The sequence below is a fragment of the Buteo buteo genome, chromosome 3 (assembly GCF_964188355.1).
Source record: "Buteo buteo chromosome 3, bButBut1.hap1.1, whole genome shotgun sequence".
In the NCBI taxonomy this organism is placed as follows: domain Eukaryota; kingdom Metazoa; phylum Chordata; class Aves; order Accipitriformes; family Accipitridae; genus Buteo; species Buteo buteo.
Genome location: NC_134173.1, coordinates 45591954 through 45614147, shown reverse-complemented (window position 1 = coordinate 45614147; position 22194 = coordinate 45591954). Strand labels below are relative to the sequence as shown.

Sequence of the window (22194 nt, the reverse complement as noted above, 5' to 3'; positions counted from 1 at the left end):
CCTGCCTCAATGTATTTTGTAATAAAATGTGAAATTGCTCACTTGTAAAACTATGACAATGGGAGAAATGAAAAGAAATTCCATTAGAAAAGGAAAGCATATTTTTTTGCCTTCAACAGCAGCTCTTTGTTCAAGGCAAACAAAATCAAAAGGCTCATCTCATAGATACTGCCTATTTTAGACAGATCTAGTCTGTACAGTTTAATATCTTCAGTTACTCAAGATTTCTTTGAGTAACATATACACAAAGAGGTTTACTCATAAAACTCGTGATAGAAAATTACTTATAAGTTAAGATGGAATACTAACACTACAAAATTCTGTTCTAGCAATTACTATACGAATTAATCACTGTTGTCATATACAAACAAACAAACAAACTAGCAGTTTGAGTAATTTGATCTAATTAGAAACATTTGATGTCATAATGCTGCTGAATTCTAAATCACTAATGGAACAATGTTCCTAAAAACATGATAAACAAAATCTGAACCAAGGTCAGTTAAGCCATTTTAGGTTACCAGACTTCTAAACATCTAAAATTACCTTTGTGAAGACTTTCAAGACATGATTTTGAAAACTAGACTCGGAGGGCAAGACCTGATATTTCCTCAGAGACTTCAGAGAAAACTGGTGTATTGGAGCTGTTAAGCTATGCTTAGCACAGTATTACAAATAACACCCCCTATAGATAAATAATACTAATTAAAGAATTAATTTAAAAAATGCTGATGAATTCTTTTTTGGATATCAATTTAAGACACATGAGTAGGAATTAATTACAAAACTAAAAGTTAATGATTCTTCTTACAAAAGGAATCTTGAAAAAGTCATTCTTTTGAGGTGCAAACATACCCTAACCTTTTTTTAAGTCTTACAGGACAACTTACTATACACATACTCATGGACATTGATTTGCATGCACACACTCGTTTGGAAACATGCACACATACACAAAATTATCTCAAAAGAAGACATCTCACAAAAATGAAAGAATGAGATGCAATTCACTCAAAGTATTTGAATACAAAAATATGATGTTTTCTGTAATATGTTCAATAGCATTATATAGATCTCCCCCCTGCCCGAAAGAAATTAAAGAAATCAAAAGTAACAATGGAATACACAGTATTTTGGCTTAGGATAAAAGTGATTGAAACCACAGAGGTATAGATATATTTAACTTGCCTAGGTAGACCATACCTAAGAATTTTTGAAGCACTGTTAGAAATAAATTTTAGACCACTTTTAGGTTGTGTGGCCTTGGAAACCTTGGAAGGTTTTTTGAAAAGCAAAAAGTAATGCTCTAATGCTCTACTTGTTCTCTGTTAATACTTTTTAGGGTTTAACAGTGTGATTCAAGCAATTCCACCCTGGCAGTTACTCATCTATTCCAGTCAAACTATAAGAAGAGCTGATATCATAAATCCACACTAATTTGCATTAACTGTAGCTACAAAGAACAAATGTACATTAATATAATTAATACAAATTACTGTGGATGTACTATAAACACATCTTGTCCTACTATCTGCTGTATTGGTTTTATGAGATTTCAAATATTATTAATAAAGATGATAGAATAAAATACTTTTGTTCTATATTAGGCTTCCTATGACATTCTGAGTAAGAGGCTAAAATGATACAGAATCAACATGCTGTATGTTTTCAAAAGCCAGATTTATGGAGACAACCTATGAAGGATTGTCATGAATACTGTAACACTGACTATTTAAAGTCAAGAATGTATTAAAAAAATGTATGCTCTATTTTAACATGCTCCATTTCAATCATATTTACTTAGAGACAAGGTACTACTTAATTCACTGAAGTCCTATGGTGTGCATTGTGCCACATATGAGATTTGATTACAGTGTTTCTTCTGTCTTTATGACATATGAATCCATTAATATCTGCAGAATTAAGCAGTTTTATGTCTGGTAGTTAAAGACTTACGTGACTGCATTAAAGGAGGCTAAAAAGTTACCATATTTCAATGTAAAATTCTCTCTAATGAACTCTCTACGTAAGTAAAGATAATAAATGGAGTCTTCAGAAAAATGAAACCTTCAGTGTACCTTCCCAAGTTACCTAGCTTGAGAACTGACTAATTCGGAAGCTTAATGGAACCAGTTGCTGCCAGTAGCAATTTGCTTCTATTGGGGGAGAATCAGTATTCATAAAACAATTTGTGTTAAAATACATTGATAATCCTAGGTTTATCATGAGTAACTATTCCAATTGCTTGATTTGATTTTTGTTGCTTATTTATCTCCACATAAAATCTTTCTATAGTCTCAAATCACCTTATTTAAAAATACTTATTCAAGCAAATGAATAGCAATTTACTGTATTTGTTAAATTTTTTTTATACCCTAATGACATTATATATTAAAAATACTGGAAATGCAAAACATTTATCATAAAACTAAGTGAAAAATTTAATCCAAATTTTGTGTAGTATATCTTCAACTAATATTTCCAGAGAACTTGTATATAATGAAACCTTTACAAACTAAAACTTGTTTTCTTCAACCAGTATCTTTTTTCTTCCCCTCCCCCCTGAATGTTTAAATGTTTTCAGTGGAAGCACTTTGCTACCATACAGCCCACAGTTGGCAACAAATTTCAGTTGAATAAACTTTATTATGTTCTTTCTGTTCAAGGCTCAATCACGCTCCAGAATTAATACACTACTTCAGTGAAATAATACAGCACATAATCCATATCTATTGGTCCCTTCTGGTAACAGTAGGGTAGAAAAAGAGTATTAGTCATTCTACTAATTCTTTTGATTTTCTCACTTTCTCATCTACCCACATTCTCTCATCCTTCTTTTTCTATTAAAAAAAAACAACAACCAACAACCAAAACCAAATTTCAAAAGAACAAACCACCTTAAATATAAATGATAAAAGAGTCAGACACAGGCAAAATCATATATTAACTTTTTTTTCCTCTCTGCCATAATAAATCATTGCCTTTTAAATCCTTGTCTTTATATATTGGGTATGGTTCAGAGCAATGACCAGTAGTTATACCTGTGAAATATTTAGTAACAAAAAATAGATACATAAATAAAATAATTCTGTATCATTTAATGAATTGCTGGGAAAAGGTAACTTATCAGATCATATTATTCTCATCTAAATTTAGACATCTGCATTTAGATGATTATATGTGACTGCATACCTACCCTTCCATTACATTGAGTGGAGGCCTGGCCATACGGTCATCTGGAGAGATTTTTGGCTCATTTGAAAACAGACTTTAATACTTGATTGGCTCAGTGTTTATTCAGCCTTTGATTCCACTAACTGAACTGATTATGTATCCAGTGATCGTAATGGGAACTTAGACACCTCCCTCATATATTCCCACCCAGACTGTAGACACCTAAAATTAGACAAGATGAATCCTACCCACAAGAGTTTAAAAAGAAGGCATGTTCATTTATAGTGACTAAATATTTTCAGAAATATTTCTCATGTTTGTACTGAAAGTGAATTTTTTACCTAATGTTATTGAAATCATATTTCCTTATCCAGTGGAAAAATCATCTAAGAACATTCACTTATATTATTTCACATACTAAGCTTCAATTTCATATGCTGTACCAAAGCTATTACCTGAGTACTGTGGTATTTTATCAGGTTTTCTGCTGCACCACAGTCCAGCTGGAGAATTTTGAGCTGAGACTGTTTTTCTAAAAGCTCCTCCTGTACATGGCAGTGTTTTTCCTGTGTCTGGCCAATGCCTTCTTCCAGTTTTGCTATGTGATTTTTCATGCTTTTCAAGCTTAAAAACAGTTTAGATTATGTGGTATAATTTAGATGGAAAAGCTTTCATTCCTGCCAAATCTTTATTTCTTTTTCTAGAAGTATCCAATTTAAACAAACATTTTATTATATTGTTCTAGTGATCTCAGTCCCTTTCATCCCAGCTTATTAATTACAGGGATGAAAATTATGAGCAATCAGACTATATTATCTTTTACACAGCTGTGTCAGGTTAAAAGTAAAAGTAAACAAACAAACAAACAAAAAAGCATTCCTCTTTACATATGCAAGAGAGCAGAGGCAGAGACAACAAGTTTTCTTGCAGTTTACATGGCCTTATCAATATAAAATGAATTTAACCCAAATCTCCAGAACAGGCAAGAAAATTACTGTGGAGTAAGACAGAATGCAAATATTCTGCAAAGACTGTGTGCATTTTTTTCCCTTCAGTAAACATGAGGTAGCCTATTCCGTTTTTCGCTGTAAGAAAACAAAAAAAGTCATTGCATTTTTTTCCCATAGACTCTCAGTTCATACACAGGGAGAGTTGCTGTAGTGTAGCTGGCCTCTGTGAGTTCACATGTTCATTTGCTTTCTGTTATAACTTGGTCTTCTTCACGTCCCTTTATTCAAATGGTATTTATTTTTGTATCTTTGCTGAGACAAGACACTTCATTATCCTGTGCTCCAAAATCCTTATCTATAAAAATCCATTTTATATTCCCAGAATACATATCTAAATACACACACATATATATGAAATCCTAGTATTTTTAAAAATTTAAATTACATTACACATCCCTAGCAAAATATGAAATCTCTGAATGTAAAGTGCTAGTTAAGAGTTAGATGTTGTTATTACCACAACTATTATTCATGCATGCTTTAAAATTTGCACATTTTTTTCATCCAGGAGTATCATTAGGTATTAAATAATGCAACTACTTGTTTCAGTCCAAACTGATGGTAATTGTGAAGTTCTATAGATGTGTCACCACACAATGTCATAAAGCATTAGAACCTTCTTTTAATGAACAAAAGAAAAGTGAAAATGGTATTTTCAAGAATATTACTGCAAATCTCTCACAGTTTAATGTTTCCTAAATCAAAATAACACAATGTAAATATTTTTCTTCTTAAGTTTTTTTCCTAATGTTGTATGTCTTTATGCGTTATAAATTATTAACACTATATATTGGGCAGAGATATTTATAGGAGTGAGGGCTTTAAAGATTAATTTGTCACTTTCTTGAAGAGTTTCTGAAAGTAGGCCTGAGAAGAATAACAACTATAAACTTATAAAAATTCACCATTTTTTAGATTTTTACACACTAACTGGTACAAATTCGAAATGGGATGATGACAACCCCTTTTCCAACAGTGGTAAGAAAAATATTCTTCCAGCTTTTTGTATACTGTATAGTTATGTGATATGTGATCTGGAAAGTATTTAATAATTAGTAGTGTTGATGTGCAGCATCAGTTGATCTGGATTATAACTATTGTTTTTCCCATAAAAAATCATGGCTAAATAAAACAAAATTATTTTTTTAAGGTTTCCATGGAAAGGTGCTGCTTTCATAGCATCTTGAGTTCATAGATTTAGAAAATTATTTTTTTCCTTATCCCCAAATTCTGTTGACTTTACATAGTACAAGAAGAAAACATGAAGTCGTCCACTTCGGCATTGACAAAAGCTACTTCTGCTTCTCCACCTAAACAGTCTTGTAGCCCATGTAAGCAAGATAAGCAGGTCCAGATAGCCATAAAATTCAGCATGGATGGCCTGTTGTAGAAAACCATATTCTTTTTTTTCCCAGTAAAGAGGGCATTAAAGATCTGAAGAAGAAGAAACTCAAAGACAAATAATTGAGATCAAACTTACAGTTCCTATAATTCTAGGAAGTTTCTTGAGAAATAAGTCCCAAATGAATAAGTCCCAGGGTCCCAACTCAGCTAGATGAAACTGGATAGAATCTGTAACAAAATGGTGCTATGTCAGTTAAATCTACAGGCAAAGAGCATGCCATAACTTTTCAAAATTTGGCCTAGATTCTGTAAGGTTGCAATTTAGCACAGATGAGCTTCAGTATTTTTCCTGACAAACTGTGTGCTCATCTCAGATTTCTGAACAGCTTCTTTTCTTCAAAAAGTACTTCAAAATAATCTCCAAAAATGCTTTTCCCACAAGTGTGAAGTCTTACCACTTCCTTAAAGTAGAGGTCAGCATCAATTTCTTATTGTGTCCAAGCAAAAAGGGACAGCAGAATTAGACAAAATATCTCAATACTTCTTCTGAAAGAGATATGTCCTTCCCACTTCTTGGACTATTTTAATAATAAATACGTATCTTACTCAGAGACCAGGCAGTCACTGTGTTCTTCTTACAGCTACAAAATAAACTGCTGGTAAAAGACAAATATTAGGTGTATGAGTGTTTTCAATTTCTTTGTAAAAATTGACAAATATATGTTATGGTAAACTTACTGAATTGTTATTTGCCTTCCTACATATTGTTCTAGCTAGGTATTTGAAAATGCGATTGGAAAAGAAAGCTACAGAAAGCTATTTCTCTGGAAATACTTAATAGTTATTAAGCAAATACACCAGCAGAAACAGTTGCCTATTGTATAACTAAGGTGAGTTTGCTGCCATGCTTCTTGTAGGTAACAGTGTTGGAGTGTATATCCCATATAAGCAAACTCAGGATCATTTAACTAGCACCTTATGTGTCTTTATACAAACCCACCTCACTCTTCAGAGTACCCAGATGGTCATCAGAGTCCCATATACCGAAAAACATCAGGTGCATGGGAATGAGAGAATAATTGTGGGTTCTATGTGGGAAAAAGATTCTTTAAGGAGTCATTATAAAGAAAACAAGTATTTCATGTCTTCATTACTCACTGGCAGCTACCTGGTGATTACCATTCCAAAGATTCTCTCCAGAAATGCAGGAAAATTTTGTCATTAGACATTTGTTTTAAAAATTGTCATCTGAACACATTCCCAATGCCTGTTCCTAAGCATACCTGAAAGAGGAACTCTTTAAAAGCATGCTTCAGGCGCTGGCTGAGTCTTAGACTATTTCCTACCTTGCAAGGAAACAGATAGCTTGTTCAACTTGTAAGATCAGCGATATAGTGTAAACATGCACTTAAATACTCCAGGAAGAAGTAGGTTATCTCCAAATGTCACAGAGTCAACAGCTACATGGCAAAATATAGTTTTGTTATGAAGCTAGCTTACATATCAGAAGAGGTATTATCTAATGATTTCTGTAGGCTACCTTTCCCTTTCTGGACTTAGCTTTACTAATTAGTCCACTACCATGACTGTACATCTTGTAGAACCTAGGCAATCACAGTATCACTGAGCATACGAAACTGCTAAGCCACTTCTGCTAAACATCTGTTGTGGTCTGCCTGTACATATTTCTCCTTATGAGACAAGGTGGAAGTAGATTTAGCTACTATGACAAATATTGCTTACACTGTGCAGTGATGCAATTGTCACACAAACAGGAAATGTAGTCAGAAATGGGTAGGTTGAGTAGCAAATCAAAGTTGTATTCCATGAATGCCAAGAAATACTAGATGTAAATCTCAGTAAGGAAACAGGTGTCAAATGGTCATAATGCACAGGCCAACTTTTAGAAGCACTGATACAAGAGGATGAGGAAAAAACAGTTAACATCTGGCAGATCAACAAGATACCACCAATTAAAACAATAATCACACTAGATACCTTTTTCAGCAAAAGATATTAGAGAGACAGGAAGGGTGGGTGAGCAGCCCATAGGAAAAATGCTTCCAGTGAAGTAGAAGAACACATGAGGAAGTGACTGTGGGCTTTTGTGGTCAGCATCCCCTATCAGTCCTTGGGAAGTAAACGTAAATTCTTTATTATTTCTCAGTAAGTCATTGCTACCAACAAACTTCTGGTAATTAGACTTAAATCTGGCAACAGGCAAAGTGGAAGGACTATGAACTACTGTTTTTTGCTAAGAATGAAAAAAACAGAAAATTTACTGTTATGTGAATTTATTGATCCATAATGAGCTGACATTTCTGGAAGCCAAGTGTTAAGAGCCAGTTGGGGACACAGTCACAGATGAAAGGGGTTCTCATCCAAAATAGTAAGTGACGGATGAACATTGTGGTAATAATAGTCAACCATAGTTAGAAGTGAAGAAAAAAACTGTTGAAATTCTAAAAAAAAAAGGTATTTTTCCTTTAAGAGATTTATGTGATGGATTATTTGGCTAAATAAACCTTTGGTTAGATTTAAAATGGTAGATCTTACAACCTTGCATAAGAAATTCTTTGGCCATAAGATCCACTGATTAAATTTTGCTTCATAGCTGCAAACAGAAAAACCAGAGTAACTCAGACAAATTCCATTCATATTTTGTAGGAACTGAAGGGACTACTATTAACAGCAGTTGGCTATACTGTCTACCCCAGAACATTCAAGTCTGGTGAGAAGTCTACAATGACAAGGATAGACTTAATTTTGTGTATTGGGTTTATGTGGTTTTGGTAGTGGAGGGCTACAGGGGTGAATCAGAGACAATCAACGATGGTGGTAGCAACTCTGGGAGAACAGATTTAAGAAGGGGAAAAAAAACCAGAGCAAGGGCAACTGCAGCTGGAGAGACGAGTGAGAATATGTGAGAGAAACAACTCTGCAGACCCCAAGGTCAATGAAGAAGGAGGGGGAGGAGGTGCTCCAGGCACCGGAGCAGAGATTCCCCTGCAGCCTGTGGGGAAGACCGTGGTGAGGTCCATGGTGGAGCAGATATCCACCTCCAGCCTGTGGAGGACCCCATGCTGGAGCAGGTGGATGCCCAAAGGAGGCTGTGACCCCATGGGAAGCCCATGCCGGAACAGGCTTTTGGTAGGACCTGTGGCCCCATGGAGAGAGAAGCCCATGCTGGAGCAGGTTTTCTGGCAGGACTTCTGACCCCATGGAATGGACCCATGCTGGAGCAATCTGTGCCTGAAGGACTGCACCCCATGGAAGGGACCCTCGCTGGAGCAGTTGTGAACAACTACAGCCCATGGGAAGGACTCACATTCGAGAAGTTCATGGAGGACTGTCTCCTATGGGAGGGACCTCACGCTGGAGCAGGGGAAGAGTGTGATGAGTCCTGCTCCAGAGGCGGAAGGAGCGGCAGAGACAATGTGTGATGAACTGACCCCAACCCCCATTCCCTGTCCCCCTGTGCTGCTGGGGGAGGAGGTAGAGAACTCAGGGGTAAAGTTAAGCCTGGGAAGAAGGGAGGGGTGAGGGGAAGGCGTTTTACATTTAGTTTTTATTTCTCATTATCCTGCGCTGATTTGATTGGCAATAAATTAAATTAATTTCCCCAAGTCAAGTCTGTTCTGCCCATGATGATACTTGCTGAGTGATATCCCTGTCCTTATCCTGACCTACAAGCCTTTCATTATATTTTCTCCCCCCTGTCCAGCTGAGAAAGCGGGGTGATAGAGCAGCTTTGGTGTGCACCTGGCATCCAGCCAGGGTCAACCCACCACATATTGTCATGTCCTGTGATAGAAATTTCTACTTCAAAACATTCTAGTGGTTTTGGGAAGCCTAAAGGTCTTTTAGAGGTCTTAAGAAGGGCCTCAATGTAATCCAGGGGGTTACTGGATTTAGAAGAAGAACATATATTGCCATTATGAGCTCTGACAACTGAAATATCCATCTTAAAGGGAACCCCAAAAGAACATAAAACAATTAACTTAAAATTAAAACTTAAACAGAATCATGGCCTCCTTTTAAGCCTCCTCTAGGTTTTAGAAGATGCTAGCCATTATAGCTTTTATTGATGATAACAATAGGCGACAATTTAAAGTTCATTCCTTATAAATCTCTGAGTAGAATTTTGAAAGATTAAGAAAAAGAACAAGATGTTTTCCTTGCTTTAAAAAGTTCTTTTGAATTTTTGCATAATATTGCTGACGCTTATCCTTAAAGACTAACATACAATACAGCTCTGAAAGTTATAGGCAAAGGAGTATTAAGTTTACGTCAAGGTTAAGTTTTTTTCATTAGCGTTTGTTATTTTCAAAGTTTCATTTGATGTCTATAAGCCAAAAAGCCTTTGCATACTCTCACCAGTTTCAGCAAGATGATGTCATCAAGAAATTCAGTTGTTCTATCTTCATCTATTGGCAGGATGCTATTATAGTGGTATCTCATTCTGCTGCCTATCATAAAGTTTTCTATTATTAGACATGGTTTTCAGTTGCCTAGAGCTTTAGCCAACTTGGTCTGTTTGGACTGAAATTTGTCTTGCTGAATTTTTGCTCAAGGCCAAATTATCTTGGAAAGTGCAAACAAAAATAATATGGTTATTTCTAAGAATGATATTAACAAATATATGTTAGTGTGTGTATGTAGAGAGAGAGAGATCATTTACCTTAAAAGTTTTATATCCATTCTGTTGAAAAGTTCTGATGTCTTGGAGAAGAGCAGTGCCTTGTTATGGCTCTTACTTATCCTGCATTTTTGCTTCCTTTGAAATAGAAAAATATGAGAATTTTTGAGACAGAGCTATGTGGTTTTAGCACACATTAGCTTGGTTGGCACGAGGTGGCCAAAAATGACAAAAATTATTCCCTGCTAGAGAATGTGTCTGCTTGCCAAATCTCTGACCTCATCAAGTCAGACAATACACCACACCAAGCAAGGATTCCCTTCACAGCTGTTCCTTTTGAAAAGCATCCATATGAAAGAAGTGAATCCAATTTCACTTTTTAGACTGGGTACCTCCTGAAATTTGTTTATCTTGTGAGCAGTTTCTGATGCTGACTTTACTTTAAAAAAACCATCACTGTGGCAAAGTCAAATATTCAGCATTCACAATACATCAGTGTGCTGGTTTTGGCTGGGGTAGAGTTAATTTTCTTCCTAGTAGCTAGTATGGGGCTACGTTTTAGATTTGTGCTGGAAACAGTGTTGATAACAGGGATGTTTTCGTTACTGCTGAGCAGTGCTTGCACCGAGTCAAGGCCTTTTCTGCTCCTCACCCCACCCCACCAGCGAGGAGGCTGGGGGGGCACAAGGAGTTGGGAGGGGACACAGCTGGGACAGCTGACCCCAGCTGACCAAAGGCATATTCCAGACCATATGACGTCATGCTCAGCATATACAGCTGGGGGGACGTTTGGAGTGATGGCGTTTCTCTTCCCAAGTCACCATTACACGTGATGGAGCCCTGCTTTCCTGGAGATGGCTGAACACCTGCCTGCCGATGAGAAGTGGTGAATGAATTCCTTGTTTTGCTTCGCTTGCGTGCGTGGCTTTTGCTTTACCTGTTAAACTGTCTTTATCTCAGCCCACAAGTTTTTTCACTTTTACCCTTCTGATTCTCTCTCCCATCCCACTGTGAGGAAAATGAGTGAGCGAATGCATGGAGCTTGGTTGCTGGCTGGGGTTAAACCGTGACAATAACAATTAAGGATGCCAGGTATCTTAATTTCTGCCCAACCTATGTATGCATATTTGCATGTTTCTAGCTTTATCACTTGATAGTATCACTTCCTTTAAACATCCAGCTTATATGATGACTTTTATCACTTAAGGGGCAAATAGTTCAGTATTTTGATTTCTTACCATTTATCTTTCAGTGTTCAAAGTAAAATATTCAAGTGCTGATCTGAATAAAACAATATCCTTGGCTCATAAGCTTCTCTATGTGAGTTTCCAAGATCTTCAAATTAATTCACATATAATTTTTTTTTTTTTAAATTCCCTGATTATGCATACTGCACAAACTAGTTGAGTTCAAAACAAGATCTTGGAACAAACTTCTAGTCCATTCAGTGGCAAATTCTGTATCTGCACCCTACAGGCAATGTCAGTGTGCACCAGCCTGCACAATTTGAACTGAGAAACAGAGCTCAGATGCTGACACAACTAAAAAGAAATTATAATTATAGCCACTGTTTTTCAGCACAATGGTGTCTGAGTGCTTCATAAATATCAGTATCCCGAGATGTGAGAATATAGCTGTATTATCATTTTACAGATAGGCAGTTGAAACAGATTTGGGGACATGGGGTAAAAGAAGATAAGGAGGCTCATATAAAGCAAAAACAAAATGTGAAATCATTTTGCATCAGAATGCTTTTTTTGGGATATGTGAGAACACAGATTAGTTTCTCTTTTGGTTTGAAGCCGTTTGAACCAACATCATTCCATATTATTTTGAGAGGGATTGCTCTCTGTCTTTCTTGCAGTCTTCCCCTTTTCATAGGCAATTGTAGCAGTTATTGAAACAAAGACAGACAGAAAAACTTGTATGTGCTCAGGCACTGTTGTCCTCTCCTGCAATGTGGATGACCTTGGCTCAGATCCCCAGTCAGACAAAGGACAGAACTGAACCTTGTTTTCTCACATCTTTTGTTAATGCTTCTTTGTAAAGAACTTTAACTGTTCAGAGCAAATTATTATTGGCTACATTTGTACTTTGGAAAGCTCAGTCTGCCACAGATCAGATTGAATATTCAGAAAGTTTAGATGAAGTATCTTGCTTGACTTCTGTGGGAGAGGCCAGGAAAATCTCTAATTCTTCAGCTCAGTATTCAACTGTCTTCATCACATGACCACTTTATTTTTTTTTCCTAGAGTTTTCTTCTTCATCAACTGTACAACTTCCTATTTCAACAACACAGGAGGAAAGAGTCCTGCAGACGATTTACCTCAATGTATGTCCTTGATCAGTTCCTTCTTCATAGCCTTTCCTGTGGTGCTAAGCATGGACCAAGGTAAATGATAGAATTTTGGTGTACAAATAAGACTTTTTCATAAATTGTAACAAAAGCTGCTGATCTGAAGTTGCAAAGGCCTTCCTTTTTTTTTTCTTTTTTTTTTTTTTTTAATCTAGTAATTATGGAGGGTGAAGAGAAAAAGATTAACTTTGAAAGAATAACTTATATTTACCTACACAAATGTTTGGCTCTGAAAAATTTTGTCCAAGTTAAAAAACAAAGCAAAACAAATCTTAGGCTACTTGTCAGTTTGTATTAATCACATGCACAGAACCACAGGTTTAAAAAATTTTCAGTATTCTTAAGGCAGTCATAACCTATTTTTCTTTTCTTAGTATGCTGCATCTTTTAAATATATGCTTCATTTCTTTGTCATCTGGCTCTGTCCCACGTTGGAAATGCTCCCTGCTGTTAATTAGAGGTGACTATGATTTGATTAATCTCAAACATGTGTTATATATGCACAATATGGAAAACTGTATTCTATATTTTTCTACTTCAAACATGCTTGAATGTAATGGAAATAAGCCAAACATTTTTTAATGACTCAGGACCTAATCTTATCACAATGAACAATATGGATATGATCAAAATAGGACATTCTAATCCATCTGAAGTGTTAAAAGTTCACAGAAATCTGCACTAATCATGTACAGTATTTCTCAATATAATACAAACAGGATTTCAAATACATGAATGCATACCATCTGAGCATCATTGCTACGTGTAAATCTTAAATTCTCCACCTCTCTCTCCATTTCCACAGTTTTGTCTCAGTCTGACAATTTGCTTTTCCTGGTCCCACATTGTTGGCATGGTTCCCATGTAGACTTTTTTGAAGACACTACTCACATTTTTCAGACCTAAGGAGCAAGCAGTCGACAATGGCTATAAAATTTCCATACTATGTTATATAGCTCTTGGTCTTGAAATGTCTTTAATAACTAGAGTACAGATGTAAGCTCATTTATTAGGACAGGATTATTCATATGCTTAAATTAAATTTTGAAGTTAGTAATTATACAGTTATATAAGAAAAGTTTGCTATATAAGGAAAGTTAAGCATATGATTAAATGTTTTCTGGGTTTATAAGCATCTTTAAAGTTCATTCCTAAATAGAAAAGTTTTGAATACTTTATGTCACATTAATGTAAGTGCCTGTGCATTTTTGTGCAAATAAAAGTACTGTGAGTATTAACAAAAGTTCTCTAAGACATTTCCTCAGGCTATTCAAAGGAGATTATTTTAAATAATTTAAATCTAACAATTTTAATTTTAAAAAATGACAATTATTTAATTTGCTGGCTCTAATTATTTTATGTAGAACTCTGTTGTTATTATTATAATTATTATACAGCCTCCAGTGGTAAGTGAAATATAATTCTAATTAATTTTTCCTACAGCTGTATACAAATCAATAACTGTAAGCATCCCAAAGGAAAAGCATGCTGTATGACCCTCCAAGTTCCTAATGAATGCAAATAAGCTGACCTTTCTCTGACAACTATGAATATTGTTTCACAATTTTGCCATTGAAATTGCTGTAATCAGCAATTCATATAGCAAATATGGAGCCAATATTAGTTGCTAATAACTATTCACTACAAGGAGGTGTATTGTATAGTTACCATAGTGAACAAACTTTATGATTTTGGGAATCAGTTCCTCTAACATCTTTTGTTGAATAAGGCCTGCAAAGAAAACATGAATGCTCTCTTATATTAAAAAAAAAAGTATTTTGTATAGCCTTGAAATACTCTATTTTTAATTATTCTTTTTTTTAATTGTTTGATATACACATACCTTCAAACCTTGAATTGTTACTTACTAACAATAACACCTTTTTTATAAGTAGGGCAATGAACCTGAAATGAAAGAAAAATTAGAGTCAAAAATTAAAAAAAAAAAAAGCAGGATTCTGCATTTAGAAGGGGCAATATGTCCATGAAAATGCAGTATTTCTCATGCAATGATATAATAAAACTATGAATGAGTACTACAGATATGAAACATTGAGCTACTGTAGTACTACTACATCTAGTATTTCTTTCTCATAAATACTTTTCAAAGAGTGCTGGAAAAATTAACGTATAAATGAAAGCTATAGCACATTTTTAATATCTATTTTAAAATGAAAAACCTATAAAGGTTTAGGAGGAATTAAATTTGGAACACTTGTAGTAGATCATTCTAGTTTCTACAAAACGTTAAAAATGTCTATGAAAATGCTATTTAGAACAGATTTGAAGAAATAGTACTTACATTAAACATGTTAATTACAGATGCATGTTGAACTCAGAAAAAGCAACAGGATGAAAAAAAAAGAAACAATAAAATGTTCTGGTTTATCATGTCTATTCAGCAAAAAACTTAAGATACATATGGCTGGAAAGTACCACCCTCAGCTGAATACTATATTAATTAATATGTTTAAAAGTCTCCTTGTTTTGAAGACAGAAGTTATTAAATTCTTAGAATTAATTTCACTAAAATTATTAGTTCTCTTTGTCCTATTTTCATGTTTTGCAACAACTAAATTTCTGATTTAATAAGCTTTCAATGCTCAGAGATCAAAATAGAATATCAACGAATGTCATGTTCATATAATATGTGTGATATTTTAAAAGAATAGTCCTTTCCTGATGACATTTCCACAAGATCTCTACTCTCATACTTGTAATTCTTTCATGTTCAGAATGAATCCCTGCTACATCTCACTCAATATTGATCTTCAAGGCATTTGTCCCAATCCTTTCCCCAGTGTGGTCACTGAACAGTATAAAAGTTCAATAGGAAGATCAGCTGCTCATCCACTTTTTGCTAAAGCAATTTGTATTATGGATTTATTTTAGCAGTCTACAGTGGCAGTTGCTGTTTTTACTATTTAAATGCTTTGATTATCTGACCTTGCTTACTTTATCTTTTTAAGTGCTGTGCATGGGCTTTAAAGTTGATCAATAAATGGGGATTCCTCCACCACATTATGTTGAAATCAATCCTGATTCAGACTATTTGTATTTCACTCTTATGAGTCCATCTGTCTTTCTTAATTTTATATTGTCTTTTCTTAAATAATTTTGCCTGCCACTGCAAATGCTTAGTGTCAGGTAGATTTCCGTTGCAATCAATTCATCTTTTCCCGGTAGTAACTATATTTACTGGGAAGACACAGATGTATAGGATCATATCCTATACCTGGACAGTCATCTCCTATACTGTTGTTATTACTTAATTTATTTATGTAAGCATTTGTGTCATAGGTACTGTGAAAGTCAATAAACACAAATTTTCACTTACTTCAGGTCTTCATTTTTCCAGTAATATTTAGAAAACAAAGGGTTCATGGACTTCTTAGCTATAGCTTCATAGTTTTATGTTTATAGTTTTATGTCCTCTGCATTAAATTCAAACTAGATGGTACAAGCTTATTAAAATTTTTCAGATTTTCAATTTCTCTGAGAGAAACAGATGAAGCCAACCAGCCTTCAGCTATGTCACGGTAAACCTTAGAATTCTCCAATCAAATTCAAGAACTTAACTGAAATTAGTCCTGAATTTGTGCAGTTGAAAAGATTGTACTCTCTGAGAAACATTTTATATAGATAAAGATTTAAAATATTTCAAGTTTTTTAATTTCCTACAAATTTTAAAATTTACCTTGCTTAATTTATAATGAAAAGTTTATCATAGCTGTAAGAAGCCTTAGAATTGATATGCCAAAATAGAAAGGAAAAAGAATCTAAATATAATATCTAAGAATGCAGTTAACATGCTATTCACAGTGCTGAGCACTTAGGAGATTATCTACCTAGAACATATAAAACTTACTGAATACTTTGATCTCATTTAAACATCTCCACAAATGTTTAGAAAAGGGAATACCATTTCCCCTTTCTTTAACTAAATCACACACACACACACACACACAAACATTAATTTGGATTTCCATTACTTTAATCTGAATTAAAATACAGTCAGTCACTTCACTGATTTCCTGTAATACTTACATCATAATTCACTACTTACCTTCTATAATAAACTGTCACAAACACAAAATAAAATAATAAGCGATACTTAATATTAAAACAGTTTTCATCTTCAATCTTGCAAACTCGTGAACAGCTTTTCACATGTTTATAGGGTAATCAGTTCTGTGAAACTTCTCACATTCATAGATGTTTGAAAGACTGAGGCCTAGAATGTCATTAAGATCTGATTCTACTTTACTCAGCTTGGTAGATAATACATTATTCTTCCATGCATAAAAAGGAACTTACCGCTTCAAATTTTCTAGTTGTTCACCTAATTGAGACTATTTCATCTTTTTCCAGGTTATTCCAGGTCCAGTGGACACAGAGGCCTTGAGAAGCTGCTGTACTTCTTCTTTCTTTGATGCTGTTATCCTTACCTTAAAGTTCTCCACACTTTTCCTTATTTTTTAAGAGAAAATAGGAATTATTCAGTCATAAGTGTGACAATGGTAAAAGAAGTGAACCTTTTGTAATGGCTGGGAGCATTTCTGCCTCAGTTGTAGCTCCATATGGTGCACAGGGTGATGTCTCTGATGAGAGGAGAAGGACAAAAGGGGACATGACCACAAATATCTTAAACATTTATATCATTAGAAGACATTAATATTAACATAACTTAGAAAAATAATAGGATGACAGAGGTTTAAATCATACTAGCACCAGTGAGGATGGTGGTGAATATTTGGCCTATTTGTGAAAGTCAATATTAAACTTACGTGAAAAACATGGTCCAAGTGAAAGTAAGCACACAGAGTAATTAATAATAAACAGTCACTAAATGAAGAAAAACGGATCAGGATTTTCACTGGTAATTGTCTGTGTGCATGAAAGAGAAAAGGCTCAGGCATCTAATGTAGAAAGTAACCCATACTGTAAAAAGCAGCAAATATGCAACTGTTCCTTGCACAATGCCATTTTTGTTCTTTCCTGGAAATGAATAATTTCAGAAATGCAAAATAATGGCTTCTAAGGTTTGCCTATTTAAGTCTTCAGTATGTATACATATATTTTTTTAATGATTGATTAGTAATTGTACCTAAACCTGCCCGCTCAGTATTTTTATAAAGAATTTTAGTTAATGCAGGATGTCACTCCTGAAAACAAATCAGTTTTTACTGATGATTTATTTCAGATTTTTGGGGGAGCATTCTGCCTTCTCCTTTTAAAATTCCACTAACTAATAAAAGCACCTTTTTTATTATGGGGAAAATTTCTTTAAGCACTTCTGAAATTTGTGGGTGTAAGGAGGGGGGGTGTTTTTGCCACAATCTTAGCCTCTTAGAAAATAAAAATGAAAATGCAAAGGAAGGATAAGCATTACTAGAAGGTATTACACAATAGCATCTAGTATACGGTGGGGGGAGGGTTCAACTTTCAACTTAAGCAATACTTACTAACATCACTTGTGAAGATTTTTCATTTTATTGTGACAGCAGAGGGGAAATTTAGAAGAATTAACTGCACCAAATATTATGCATTTCTGCAGAGCACAGCTTAAAAAAGACAAGTCCATACTGTTTCCCTCAGGTGGGTAAATGTTAAGAGAGAAGAATCCAAGTTTCATGATGCAGCAGCACAAAGCTGGGAAGTGAAAATTATGTTGCAGCACAGTCCTGAAAATATGACTGTAAAAGTTAATCAATAAAATGTCTATTCCTGTCTATTCACTAGAGGCCCCAGCTGCATAGCTTCACACAATCGATACTACAAATTATTACGATTTCCAGGTTCCCACTGGACATTCCGAACAAATCTTTCAAGTGTAACAGGCTTATATTGGGGGTGGGGTGGGGGGTTGTTACCTTAGGTTTATTTCATCCAGGATAAGTATACAAAAAACAAAGCTTGTGACTTCTAAAAACTTTCAGTTGTTTCCCTCTGAAATACATGTATTTTGGGCATCCTCTGAAATAAACAGAAAATATTTTTATTCTATTTTAAAACTAAATATTTTTATTCTGGTATACCAATGAATATAGTGGACCTTTTATTGTTTTTTAAATCCTAGTCAACCATTGCCTTTTTTTACCACTTCCAGGAAAAATAACTATTAATGTACAATTTCACAACAAGGAAATAAAAGCATACAGAGATGGACTTTTGCCCCAAAGGCCCCACAACAGCTATAGCAGAATATCAGCTCTCCGTGTAGTTTTAACTGACCAATTTATGCTGTGCTGCATTTTTCTTTGTATGGTCCTATGCTCTCGCCTTGATACCAGCTGCATTTGCCAGATTAACTAAGTAGGAAGGTAGGTAAAGTCCAGGACTGTATGACTTTGAATAAGTCAGCACCAAAGGGATGTTACTTTACAACACATGCAGTACCCTTCATAGTGACTGAACATAACCCTTATGACATTCCCTGTCCCAGAAGACCCAGGGGACAGAGATCCATTGTTCTTTCTGTCTCCCAAGGAACAGAACAGACCAGATACTGACTGGCACAGCATGACTGTTTTCAGGTACACAGCAAGATGTTGTTTTAAAGGGGAATTTCAATATTTTAAATCTCCAACTTTGTTCTCCAGTTTTTAGCTTTATTAGTTCAACTTTATTAAAGCTATTGTTTTAAATCTGCAGGTTTAATTTTCCAGATTCAACAAATACTTCGCTGACTGTCATCGTGCAGTAATGAGTCAGAGTACTTTTCAAAAGCAATGTTATCAAAAATTAAAATTTCAAGCTTAACCTAAGAGTCAATAAAAAATATTTTTTATAATCTATAGAGCTAAGAAAAGATTCCCCTAACTCAAAGTTTATTATGCTTATGTACTAAAGTAACAAACTTCCAAAGCCACTGAACAAACGCAGAAAACAGAACAGAAAAAGGTAGGTTAGTTAATAATTTTTGCATGTTAACAGATCTATTCAAGTTTTATTTGTTAACACAAAGTAATGGAAAACTATTAAAAAGTCCCTCTGAAAGTCTTCTAATGATTATCATTTGGCCTTCTATTTCAACGTTAGTGAAACCCATTTCACTGAACTTTTGCAAAATTCCTGCTCTCACAAAAGCTGTATTTTATGACACAATTGATCAGTTACAGCTGGGACTTTCAATCCCCCCCCCTTCTCACACTAACCTATCACAACCAGTAGTCCTAGAAGTTTGTAACCTTTTTACTTTCAAAGAAGTATCTACAAGAATTGGCATAACAACATGGCATTTTGGCAACTGAGGAATCTCTTGAAATGGTTAAGAAAACCACTGTGGCAAAAGATTCAAGATAGGTTAGGAAAGTATATCAGTGCCACTGTTCTCCCTAGAGAACTACCAGTAATGTCTTTAGAGATATAACTACAGGTTGAAAACCACCAAGCTATTTTATTTAAAGAAATGAAGACACATTACTGAAGACAATTTTTTTTTCCATGAAGCTTTTCCCAGTCTTCAGCAGAAAAACTAACTTAAAACATTTGAACTACAGGAAAGGACGAAGTTCCAATCTAAAAGGCATTTACACTGAGCATACATTATCATATTTTGATTTTAGACACATGATGTTTATTGCATCTGAACTTAGCAAACCTTCTCTCAGAGGAGATTTTTGAGATAGTCTTTGATGCTTGACATAAATCTGAGATAAAACATTTAGCTTTAAATGTTCAGTCCACCACCAAACGAACAGACTTCTTTTTGCAGCCAGGCTATCTTGTATAAAGTATTCATCCTGCTCTGTGATATTACAAAACAGCTTGAGATTCTGTCTGTATACTTGGTGATTGCTTAATATAACATAACTTTAGTAAGAAGAGAGTAACTGTCTGCATGTAAAAAGAATCAACTGAAGTGAGTAATTTTTACCATACTTTAAATCTTGAAAAATCTGACTAATGAATCAGTATGTGGCTCAATATAAAAATATAGTTAACATTAAGCTAATTATAAAAGCTAATTCTTGAACATTGGTACTTTTTAATTAAATCCTAAGAGTTAGCATTGAATCTAATACATACTAAATTTGGCTCATAAGAGCAGAAGTACTTTTTTCAGTGTAAACTTTTCTAGAGTATACAGTATGGTTGGGTTTTTTGTTTGTTTATTAGCTACCTCATATGCGCCTTGCTGTTGTGACTAAAGTTCAAACACCAAATTTCCTTTAATTTGGTAGTGTCTTGCTTAGAGGCAGCTTCTTTAACAAAAAACAAAGACAATAAGACCCATATGTAACCTTTGGTCTCTAAAAAGAGGAAGATGAGAATACCATTAATAGATAGGTAGTAAATAATTACACATACTATTCTACTTCAACATTATAGAATGTCTTTGATTTCAAAAGTAAAACAGACCACTAATAATAGTATTTTATCAATATTCAATTTTTTAAATGTAGAATATATTTTAAAGCATACATTAATCAATCATTTAGATTTAATAGTTTATTCAATAGAGTTATAGAACACACACATTTACATTACATCTTACCTGAGACAAATTATTAATACAGTACATATTAAAAGGATTTACTGTTGAATTTAATGTCTTCTGTTTCTTGAATACTGAAAAAGCAGTAACTCACTTGTAAGCACTAATTTCTTCTTCAGAAGTTATAATACGTTCTCTCAGGGTCTTCAGCTCTGTCTGTGATTTTCTACTGTTCTGTTCTTGGCGAACTGTTTCTGCTATTTGCTCACTTAGCTGCTCTTGAGTTGCTTTCAAGCTGGATTCCATTAGAAGAAGTTTTTCATCTTGACTGGCAAGTTCTTGGGCTGAAAGATAAAAAAAAAAAAAAAAAAAGGCATTACATTTTAAACCCAAGCTGAGTGATATTTTTGTTTTAAATGTAATGCAGTGCAACCCTCTGTAAGAGCTGGGCAAATACTGTTTTCAGGAGAAGAGCATCATTCAGTTCCCAAATCTTAAAAGGAAAATATACCATAAATGTATTAATAGCTGGATTAAGTCTCTTTAATTGTATTCGAATAAGCTTAAATAAAGAAACTGGGATTCAACATTCTGCAAACATTTAAACTGCTACCAAATCTTCCTGTATATACACACATTCAGTATTTAGTTCAATCTAAAGCAAACACCTATTGCCTTTGTATTTTGCAATGTAAGTTAATCTAGAATTCCAAATCACAGTTTTGAAAAGATAGCAGCTTTTCTACCATTTCACAATTATAACATATACAATTTAAGCTCAGAGTCTGCAATTTCATTACGATTTTTCATGAATTACAGAGCACATACATAGTAAAAACCTGTTCTTTTCCAAGGTCATCCAATAGATGGCAATCTTTCCTTAGACCAAAAGAAACCATAGCTGTGCACTGCCAGCTAGCACGCTCAGAAAAATAAGTGATTTAAGACAAAGACACTTTTCCTTTGTTCTTTGTTGACCATTTTCCTAAAAGATATATGTACATAGGTTTTAATTTAAATATTTGACCCTTAGTATGTGCATGCATGAGTTTGTGTGGGTGTGCAGATATATGTGTACCTGCGCAGACACAAATCCACACGTGTTTGTTTTTATACTCTTTCATAAATATACGGCTTCAGGCATATAAGCACATTTAGTTAACAGGTTTAAGATATTGTGGAACAGAACTAATTATTAGAACAAGTGCTTCACAACAAGCGTTTTATAGCA

General features: G+C 34.5%; 1 long non-coding RNA gene across 16 annotated transcripts in view; it reads right to left on the bottom strand.

Moving 5' to 3' along the window:
- Nucleotides 1–22194, bottom strand: part of LOC142029127 (uncharacterized) — a 40145-nt gene that overhangs the window by 15271 nt on the left and 2680 nt on the right. For 4 of the 16 annotated variants that reach the window (XR_012649841.1, XR_012649843.1, XR_012649842.1 and 1 more), the window contains exons 2-5: nt 21024–21307; nt 13267–18499; nt 10210–10305; nt 5665–5756 (exon numbers count right to left, since the gene is read on the bottom strand). This is a non-coding gene — a long non-coding RNA (uncharacterized LOC142029127). Of the gene's footprint in view, nt 1–616; nt 5566–5664; nt 5757–10209; nt 10306–13266; nt 18500–21023; nt 21308–22194 lie in introns of those variants that run through there. The other 12 variants (XR_012649847.1, XR_012649849.1, XR_012649848.1 and 9 more) reach the window with 12 other exon arrangements.